The sequence below is a fragment of the Cebus imitator genome, unplaced genomic scaffold (assembly GCF_001604975.1).
Source record: "Cebus imitator isolate Cc_AM_T3 unplaced genomic scaffold, Cebus_imitator-1.0 Scaffold92, whole genome shotgun sequence".
Classification (NCBI taxonomy): domain Eukaryota; kingdom Metazoa; phylum Chordata; class Mammalia; order Primates; family Cebidae; genus Cebus; species Cebus imitator.
In genome coordinates this window covers 10,522,227-10,532,357 of record NW_016107407.1, presented here as the reverse complement: position 1 = coordinate 10,532,357, position 10,131 = coordinate 10,522,227, and positions in this window count along the sequence as shown.

Here is a 10,131-nt window from a genome sequence, read left to right as displayed (position 1 = left end):
ATATGCAAATGAATGACTATATATATCTAGCTTTCAGGTGCCATAATTATCATAATGTATTATTAAATGTGTCAGATTAAATTTGGTAAATGATAGGTCTTCTCTAATTTGTGCATTACTGTTTATTTGTGTAAAAATCCAGGAACATTTCATCTTGGCCCAGGCTGTGCTGCCACTGATCACAACTGGCTTTCTGGAGAATTCCGCTGTGCTTCTGTGATCTTGCTGCTGGCCCCATGCTGGAAGCTCTGCTCCTCTCCCGGTGGGAACTCGGCTTCTCATTTCCTGGGCCTTCTGTTCATGATTTATGGATCAGACAGAGGATGATGTTGGCTCCATCTGGAAAGTGGGTCAGCCAGTCTTCAAGGAGACACCTTGGAGGCCTACGAATAGTGCTCTGAATACAGACGATGTACATTTAGAGGCTGACAGGAAAGGGAAGAAAGGACTTGACCTTCAGAAAGTGAAATGCAACTTCAGCCTAAAGTGGACCATAGTTCAGAATAAAGGCCCTGCAGAATGTACTATAAGTGATTCACAACTGTTATTAATGCAAAGATCCAGCTGAAGAAAGACTCTGAAGAAAAATCCTTCCTGATCTCGATGCCTCCCCGACAGACCTGCAAGAACTCAGAAATTTCCACAGGTAAATTACTGGGTAACTGGGCTAAGGACAGTAAGAAGGGCTGGCCATGTTATTCAGGAAGCAAAAATGTGTTGGCGCCTATGGATACATTTGTACCATTGGCTTATGAGATGTGTCACCCCAGTGACTTGCAAAGGATGAGGACTAGTTGTGTAGCCCATGAGGATCATTCATTGGGGCCAAGACCACAGAAGGAATGGAAATTGATAATGATTTATTTTCTTCCTTTCCCTTTCTGCTCCTTTCTTTTGCTTCTTTAATTGACCTCAGGACCTCTGATTAACCATAATCCTTGGTTCCATACACTTTCATCATTGGTGCATTCATGATCTGAGTTAGTTATTTAATTATTTTAAATAGGCACCCACAGGTCCACCCTTGGTACAAAAATTAGGACATTGACAATATTTTACATCTACCTCTATAGACCTTCCCTATCTCAGTCTCATAGCTCACTCCACCCAAGGAGCTCAGCCACCTGCCAGGATTCTGTGTTCACAATTTTCTTGCTTTTGTTTTTATAAGTGTAACTGTTCTCCTGTTGATGACCCTTTAAATTGTTTTTAGTTTTTTCCTATTTAAAGAATGATGTAATATTATTGTGCATATTATGGGATATACATATATGAGAGTTTCTTTTACATATATATCAAATTGAAATTTCTCATAGAGTAGGTGAATACTTGACATCGCAAGACAATGCAAATTATCTTCCAAAACATACTAATTTTACATTTCTACCAGCAGTGTACATGACAATTCATAGATACACATCCCCTCCATCTTCTTTATGTCCAATGCCAATAACTTGGCGTTATTGGACTTTTAACTATCTCACTGTGTTTTGATTTGCATTTCCATACTTAGTAATGAGGTTGAACGTCCCTTTCATGTTTACTGGCCATATATGTTTCTTTTGTTTTAAAATTTCTGTTCATGTCTTCTGCTCCTTTTTCAATTGGGATAGAAGTATTTTTATGCTGATATGCAAGAACAGCGATTTTTCTAAAAAATATAATCTTTCAAAATTTAAATTTAGGACTTTACTCCCAGATTGATTTACAGAAATGATTTTCTATATTAATATTATTTCTACACCAGGAAAATCCTATCTGCATCTAACATACAGGGAATATTAATGGGAAACATTCATGACCTTTTGAAAATTACAATCTTTGTAAACGCTAAAAATTTTAAAATTATGATTATATAATGGTTGCTTGTATTTATCAAAACATGTTTTGAAACAGACACACAATGTGTAATGATCACATCACAGTAGTTGGGGTATCCATAATCATAAGTATTTATCATTTTTTGTGTCCCATGGTTATTTGGTTCACCTGTCAATCTAGTCAGAATTAAACAGAGCTCACTTCTGATACCTGGATATTGTTTTACTGGAGACCACAAATGATTCTTCAAAAAATGAGATTCTCTTAATTTCTTGGTTAATTCATTTCAATGAAAACAACCTTGACATTCAAAGAGCTTTCTTCCTTTTTTTTCTTCCGTAAATTTTATTTTTTAAGAAACAGAGTCTCTCTATGTTGCACGGGCCAGCCTTAAACTCTTGGGCTCAAGTAATCCTCTCATCTCAGCCTCTTGAGTAGCTGGGAATACAGGCACATACCATTGTGCATGGCGAATTTTAATTTTTTACTAAAAAAAATCTGATTTGGGATATAAAAACAACCATTAAAATGGATTAAAGTGGTTACATTTTAATTACATTTGGTACTTATGACACTGTGGATTCTTGAACATTGTTTCTCTTTTTTGCCCTCTGTCCTCTAGCTTGTGTTTCTTGATCCAGTATATAAGAACTTGTTATTTCTGTATAGTGCTCAAAAAGAATTCATTCCTCCCCAGATACTGTGATGAGTGAAGGTCATGTATGCTTGAAGTCCTTCTTTGACACAGAGAAGAAAGGGAGCCGAAAGCTTGTTGTACCAAAAACTCTAAAATTCTTGTGTGCCTGAATAGGGGGCTGTTGGTAAGTAGCAGGCAAAATCTTGCCCGAAACTGTTCATTCCAAAGCATACATCAAAGTGACAAGTAGAAATGATTTATATAGGCCACTGCAGTTAGGATTCTGCATCAGACCTACTTTAATGATAGTACTCAAAGCAATCAAAACAAGACACTTTTTAGTACATTTTAATAAGTACCTCACAGATACGGACGTTCCCTCTCTTCCCCTCCCTTAGGGACAATTCACACTTACTGCTAATTTGTCGTTGGGCACTCAATGCTTGTCAGAGAAAAAGGAAGAAAAAGAATAGAGGGAGAAGGAGGAGGAAAAGGAAGAGGAGAAGGAGAAGGATGAGAAACCAATTGAGTAGAGGTTAGATAAAAAATCTGAAAGTAAATTTCTTTGTCACCATTATTTTTTCTTTAGGGGCAACAGGGGTCTGGAGGAAACATTTTGAAAAGAACTAGCTATACATGATATTACAGTTAAAATACAACTATAGAGCTACACAATGGTTTTCTATTTTGACTCACACTTAGGTAATAGTCCATTTTCTTAGTCTGAAGACATTTCCATCAGGACACATGCAGTAATTTTCTTTTTCCACAATGTTTTGTTAGAACACATTACTGTGATGTGTTTGTTCCTTTATTTTATTTTTTCATGCAATCCTGACTTTAAGATGATACCTGGCCTGGGCCCAGTGGCCCATGCCTGTAGTCACGGCACTTTGGGAGGCTGAAGTGGGAGATTTGCTTGAGGCCAGGAGTTTGAGATCAGCCTGGGCAACATGGTGAGACCTTGTCTCTATTGAAAAAAAATAAGATAAAATAAAATTAAGATAATATTGGAAGTTTGAATAAAACCAACACTACTGGATTTTTTTCCCACAAGTTTTTAGAAACAGTAAACATTTTACAAGCAACTTCATATTATTTTAAACTGATCTTTGTAACTTCAGATTTATATTTTCTACTTTTTATTTTTTTTTAATTGACAAAAATTGTATATATTTATGGTATGCAACATGATGTATTGAGATACGTATACATTTTAGGATGGCTAAATTGAATTACTCGACTTTGTTTTTTTTTTTTTTGAGACAGAGTCTCCATCTGTCACCCAGGCTAGAGTGCAGTAGTGTGATCTTGGCTCACTGCATCTTCTGCCTCCCAGACTCAAGGAATTCTTCTGCCTCAGCTTTCTGAGTAGTTTGGGATTACAGGTACCTGCCACACCACCTGGTTAATTTTTGTAATTTTAGTAGAGACAGGATCTTGCCATGTTGGCCACAATGCTCTCAAACTTCTGGGATGAAGTGATCTGCCTGCCTCAGCCTCCCAAAATGCTACAGGTGTGAGCCACCGCACCTGGCCTGAATTACTCAACATTTGCATTATCTCACATACTTAGCATTTATTTGTGTTAAGAACACTTCAAATCTACTCTCTTAGCTATTTGGAATTATACAGTACATTATTATTAGCTATGGTCACCATGTTGTATAATAGATCTCTTGAACTTATTCCTCCTGTCTAACTGACATTTTGTATCTTTTCACCGTCTCCCCAATTCCCTGCCCCCACCCCAGGCCCTGGTAACAATTCTACTTTCTGCTTCTGTGAGACTTTTTTAGATTTTACATATAAGTGAGATCATGTGGTATTTGTGACTGGCATATTTCACTTCGGCATAATGTTCTCCAGGTTTAACCATGTTGTTCCATACGTTTCTGCATTTTATCAATGAAGAGTTGTCATTAATCAGTGCATCCCGTATGTGTGTGTGATGTACACACATCGTATATGCATGGTCCTGAGGCAGTAGAATAGGGTCTGACGGCAGGGAACTTAAGGTCAATCAGTGCTGATTTCCTAAAGCCGAACTAAGGGAAAATAGCAAGATCTGGGGGCAGGGAACCTAAGACCAGTGACCACAAACTTCCTAAAGCTAAACTAAAAGGAAAAACTCCATCTCCCCACCCCCGAGTAGCAAAGGATCAAAGGCTATTCTCCCTGCAGTGCTCCCCCATCCACCATGACTCAGATGGAAAGGAAAGTGCCCTGGATTGGGTTGGCCTAAGCATAGATCATCCTGTTATCTGCAAAGGGCACCAATTCACCCGAGCCTTTAGCCACGGACCAAATCCTTCATCCAGATAAGGGGGAGCCAATAGGGACCTCAAAAGGAGTACTTAAAACCCAAAAAACTTTGCAACCATGCCCTTGAGCCGCTTGCTGGGGCCCACTCCCATCCTGTGGAGTGCATCCTTGCTTTAATAAATCCCGGCTTTTGCTGTTTCATTCCTGTGCTTCATTCCTTTGTTATTAATACTTTGTGTGTTTTGTTCAATTCTTAGTTCCAAATGCCAAGGACCTCACGGCCTTCCTTTCTGTAATAGTCCCAGATACTTGTAATTCCCAACTTTCAAAAGCTCCTGTGTCAAATGGAAAGCCAAGTCCTACAACGATTATGAAAGATTCCCCCATATATCCAGGGTAATATGCTGATGGAAACAATGTCATGAGCTCTGATGACATACATATACATAAGGTGTGATGTGCTTCCCTCCAGTAAGGGAAGCAGGCAAAATTGAAAATTTATTTTTTCACAGGCTACACTTCACAATTGACTCCCTTTCTCATTTCTCAAATATGAGAAAGGGAGTCAATCTTTGGATTGAATGGAGTTGGGCTGTCCATAATTTGCTATGATTTTTAGTAAATGGTATATTGGCCCTTAACTGCATTGCATGTCAGGTCAATGACATGGAAAGTCATTTAGGTGAATTCTTCGCCTTAGCACATTCCAGGATTTTCCTACGTAAATACGATGTCCTAGTGTTTTCTTCCTTTGTGGTTGGAAAGTTCTTGAGTTGTCTTGGGGTTTACAAACCAATTTTGTGTGATTTGGGGAGAAGATGGAGTAAACTAGCAATTTGGGTCAAAGCCCTGGTGACTATGGAGATGATACTGTGTTTAGTAGTACTTAAAACAACAATAACAACAAAACGTTTCATTGAGAATGCAAGCATAGCCTAAGTCACATTTTCACAGTGAAAAGCAGAGGAGATGACTATAGAAAGGGTTGGAGTGTTGTTAGAAGTGATGCTGACAGGGAGTAAGAGTTTTAAGGGTAAACTGGAGGCAGGTGAGAATAAATTGCTAAGTGAAAAACATAAATATCTTGGGTAAGCTTTCTAAGTTGGAAATAGACAAACTAGAGAGATTTTTTTTAAAGCAGATTTTAGGCATCTTTTCATTTATTCACATTGACTTTCTCCTTTTTCCATGTAAGATACATGGAAACGTGTAAGAATATAGAGGCAACAGATTATAATGGTAAAAAAAACATGGTACAGGGCAGTGGTTGTCAAAGTGTAATCCCTGGGCCAGCAGAATTAGCATTACTGGAAATGTGTTAAGAATGTGGATTCTCAGGTCCTATCCAGACTTACTGAATCAGCAATTGTGGGAGTAGGGGCACTAATCTGTGTGTTGACTACACCTCTCCAGATGAATCCAATAGATATATTAACATTTGAGACTCAGTGGTCTAATTATTATGAGCATGACATCTGAAGCCAGATGGCTGAATTACTTAAGACAATTTATTTTTTGGTTGTTTGCTTCCCATCTGTAAAATGGGAACAGTACCAAGCTCACAGTGTTATAATAAAGATTAAATGAACTAAAGTATGTAAAATCCTTAGAATAATGCCTAGCCACTGTAAGTGCCATATAAATGTAATAATAATTTTTACTGGTTTTATTTTTTCACAGGCTACACTTCACAATTGACAGACTTTGTGTTCACAAAAAGACAAAAAAAAAAAAAAAAAAAAAAAAAAAAACCCGAAAAACAAAACAACTTTTCTCCTAATATCTTAGAGTTCTTTTCCTTGGCTCAAGGCAGTATTTCTCAGCATGTGCTCCATGGATCATTTGTATCAGAATCACCTGAGAATGCAGATTCTAAAATCTGACCCAGATCACAAATTCGAATTCTCTAGTGATACTTCTGCATCCTGAAATTTCAAAACCATTACTCTTGGACAACAGACTATTATCTTCATTTTGAAAATGAGCACATGAGACACAGGATTAAGATATACTTAGAAAAAGCCAGAGTCTCAGTTGGCTCAGGAATAAGAGCAGGATTTCTGAATTTGTGTTATATTAAAAAAAAAAAACTATATTGACTGTAGTTTTATTTACCTTATCAGAAATTTACCAGAGTTGTGCTACTTTGTTTACTGAGATCCATTATTATTTAATCTAAAAATAACCTTTATCTTATAAATCTGGGAGGACTAGGAATAATGAGTTCCTGGTAAATATATATAGACCATGATTCACAATAAGCTGTAATTATTCCAGTTGTGGATGGTGTATCTGACACAGAACACTTATTTTATAGATGCAGAAAAAGGGTTCAGGGAGGTTGAGGAAATTGTCAAGAGTCATATGATTAGAAAATGGTAGAACCAATTACAGCTGGGTCTCTCAATGGCCAATCCAGTGCCCTTTCACCATGTCCTGTAGTCTTAATCCTTACTTATTTGAATGATTTAAAGCTGCACTTAAATATTTTTTATAACTCAACCTATACTGCTCACATAAAATATGATCTCAACAGCTTGTGACTTTTGTTTTATTTAAAGATATGTTAATGTCACATCTCCCTTTTTATAATAGTGATGAATCAATCATATAAAGACAACTAAGAACCCATACTCCATTACATACTGCTTTTTCATTAGTGCAAATTCAGTTGCTCTAAAGCAATTAGTTTGACTTTTAGTAGTTGAGAAACTACTTGGGCTTACCCACCCAGGGTCATAGGTCAAAGGTACCCATTGTTCTATTAAAATACAATAAAGCTCCTACAAAGTATAAATATGTATTTAGACAATTTAGTTCTTAATTTTGAGGCATGCATAGGGATATTTATCTCTATCTACAAAGTATTTATATAACTGGGGGAGGGAGATAGTCATCCCAACCTACTTCCTGTCTTGATTATCTTATGAAATGATCTTCCTTTTGTGTCAATTGTTTGTGCTATTCTTATTACATATGACCCTATTGCATTTTATTTTTTTTCCACTTGCCTTTCCTGCTAAGGATATAGTATTTGTATTCTTAGTGTATCCATTCACTATTCCCTCTACTTAAGATAGGTTTCTTTCTATCTTACACTTACCTGGTTTACCTACTACCTAGGCAGTTACTCCTCATTCTTTGGGTTTCAGCTCAATTGTCACCTCCTCATGGCCTTTCTTACCTTTATCTCTTTATATATGTTCTCTGCTTCCATATGTTGCACTCTTTATCACTTTGCAGTGTTTAATTCTTCATGGTACTTATAACTATAACATGCTATTGTCTTATTTGTTTGCCTTTCTCTCTCTCTCTCTCTCACTCTCTCTCCCCCCCCACCTCCATTCTCCCCACTTGGCTATAACAGCCATGTAGGCAGAAGATGTGCCTATTTTGTCACGCTACCAACCACAGTGCCTGATAAAGGCTCAATGATCATTGGTTCAATGAATGAATATGTCTTATGTAAGATGGTGTAGAATTTTGTAGTCTGCTTTGAGGAGTGTGCATGTGTTAAACCTTGATCCTTTAAAATAACCTCTTTTGGATTATTTTCTTTATTGATGGACACTAACATAGACATAGGATTTTCTACCTACTCAGTTACCTTGACTCCAGACCAGTTAAATGGACCAGAACTCCTAGAGCATTTGGAACTTTGTGCCTTATCTTGCACAGACCTAGGTTTCTTAGCACCCTGGACCACAATGGACTGTATTCTAGAGCTTGCACTCCAGGGTAGCCTCTGGCCACTGGTGGCTAATGAGTGCTTGAAATGTGGCTAGTGTAAAGTGCCATGTGGTGTGAGTGTAAAATACACATCAGATTTTGAAGACTTAGTGTAAAAAATGTAAAATGTATCATCAATTATTTTACATTGTTTACTTATTGAAATAACAATTTGGATACATTGGGTTACATAAAATATATTATTAAAATTGATTTCACTCTTTTTCTTTTTACTATCTTAATGTTATATTTGAACATTTAAAATTATTTATAGGGAATCCATTTTGATTTACATTGGGCAGTGCTGCTCTAGATCCAACTAGCTCATTGGAGTTCCAACCAGCTCACCCATAGCTAAACTAGTTGTTTAGCAATGTAGGTTGAAGGGGATCCTTTGAAAGGAATGCTAGAATTGCAAGAATCTCTCATAGTCTGCATCTTCCTCATCAGATGTGCACTTGGGAAAGGACTGGTACCCTGGGAGAGTAGCTCAGCTGCTTCCACATACAACCTCAATGTGAAATCCCAAGGCCCACACACAGTTTGTGTCCTAAGGCACAGAAATATTAAATGTCTTGCCAGAGGCCACATATCTTTCTTTAAAATAAAGCTAGAACAAGAATCCAGGTCTTTTGATGTTCTTAGTTCATTGGATTACTCATAGAAGGATCTACTAATAAAATTATGTCTTCTTTTTTAAGTTAGATACTAGAGAATTTTAAAGAATTGTTGATTATGTAGGTTTTCTGAAAAGATCAATGAATGAGGAAATTATACTTCGGCCTTTACATGGTTAAGTAAATGGAAAACCATAGTGTATACTTTGATACATTAAACAAACAGAAACTCTTTTTGTTATTATTGCCACCTACACTGTGGCAAGAGCACTAAACTGGGATGACCTTTACTTAGCATAGGAGCATACATTGCAAAGCAAAATTTAAACAAAAAGTCAGATATGAACATGAAATCTACTTGTAAGTAAATACAAATCTAATAACCACTCTTTGCATAGCTATAAAAACTCGCTTGGAGACCAACGACTGCAGCTTGAAAAACTGGTTGCTGTGTCTTCTTCCAAAAACCCTCATCTCTAGCATGTCAGGCAGACTTCTCTTCTTGGGTGATGAGATGGATTTTTAAATTAGCTTCATCATTATGATCTTCCCATTCATTCACTAATTTAGCAACTATTTAGTGATTTAACTATGTGCCAGGTAGTATTCTGGGTGCTCAAGGTACCTCCGTGATTAATGCAGACAAAGATTTTTGCTCGTTTGGAGCTACATTCCAGTCCTTAAGTATTTTCTCAGTAGGAAGAATGGCATGAAAAGTGCAGTGAATCTAAGCAGCGCCTGCTTAGAATGCCATGAGGCACATTTTTGTTAGATGGGAATTAAAGTAAATTGGAGATTTTCTATTTGTGTCTTTCTTGGGGAATTTCAAAATAGAGGTGCATATGTGAAGTGGAGCTAGCTGCGCAAAACACTATGTATCTGGTACTAGTTTGCTTCTGGAGTGTCAGAAGACACTTAAATTCCCTCCCTAATAAGTGTCAAAAACAACAATTGGACTGTGTTAAGAAATTTACCAATAATTTGGGGGGTTTGGCATACTTTTTCAGCTCTTCTTTCTTCTGCTGGGATATCCCAACCTTTAGCTAACTAGAAGTCTTAGGT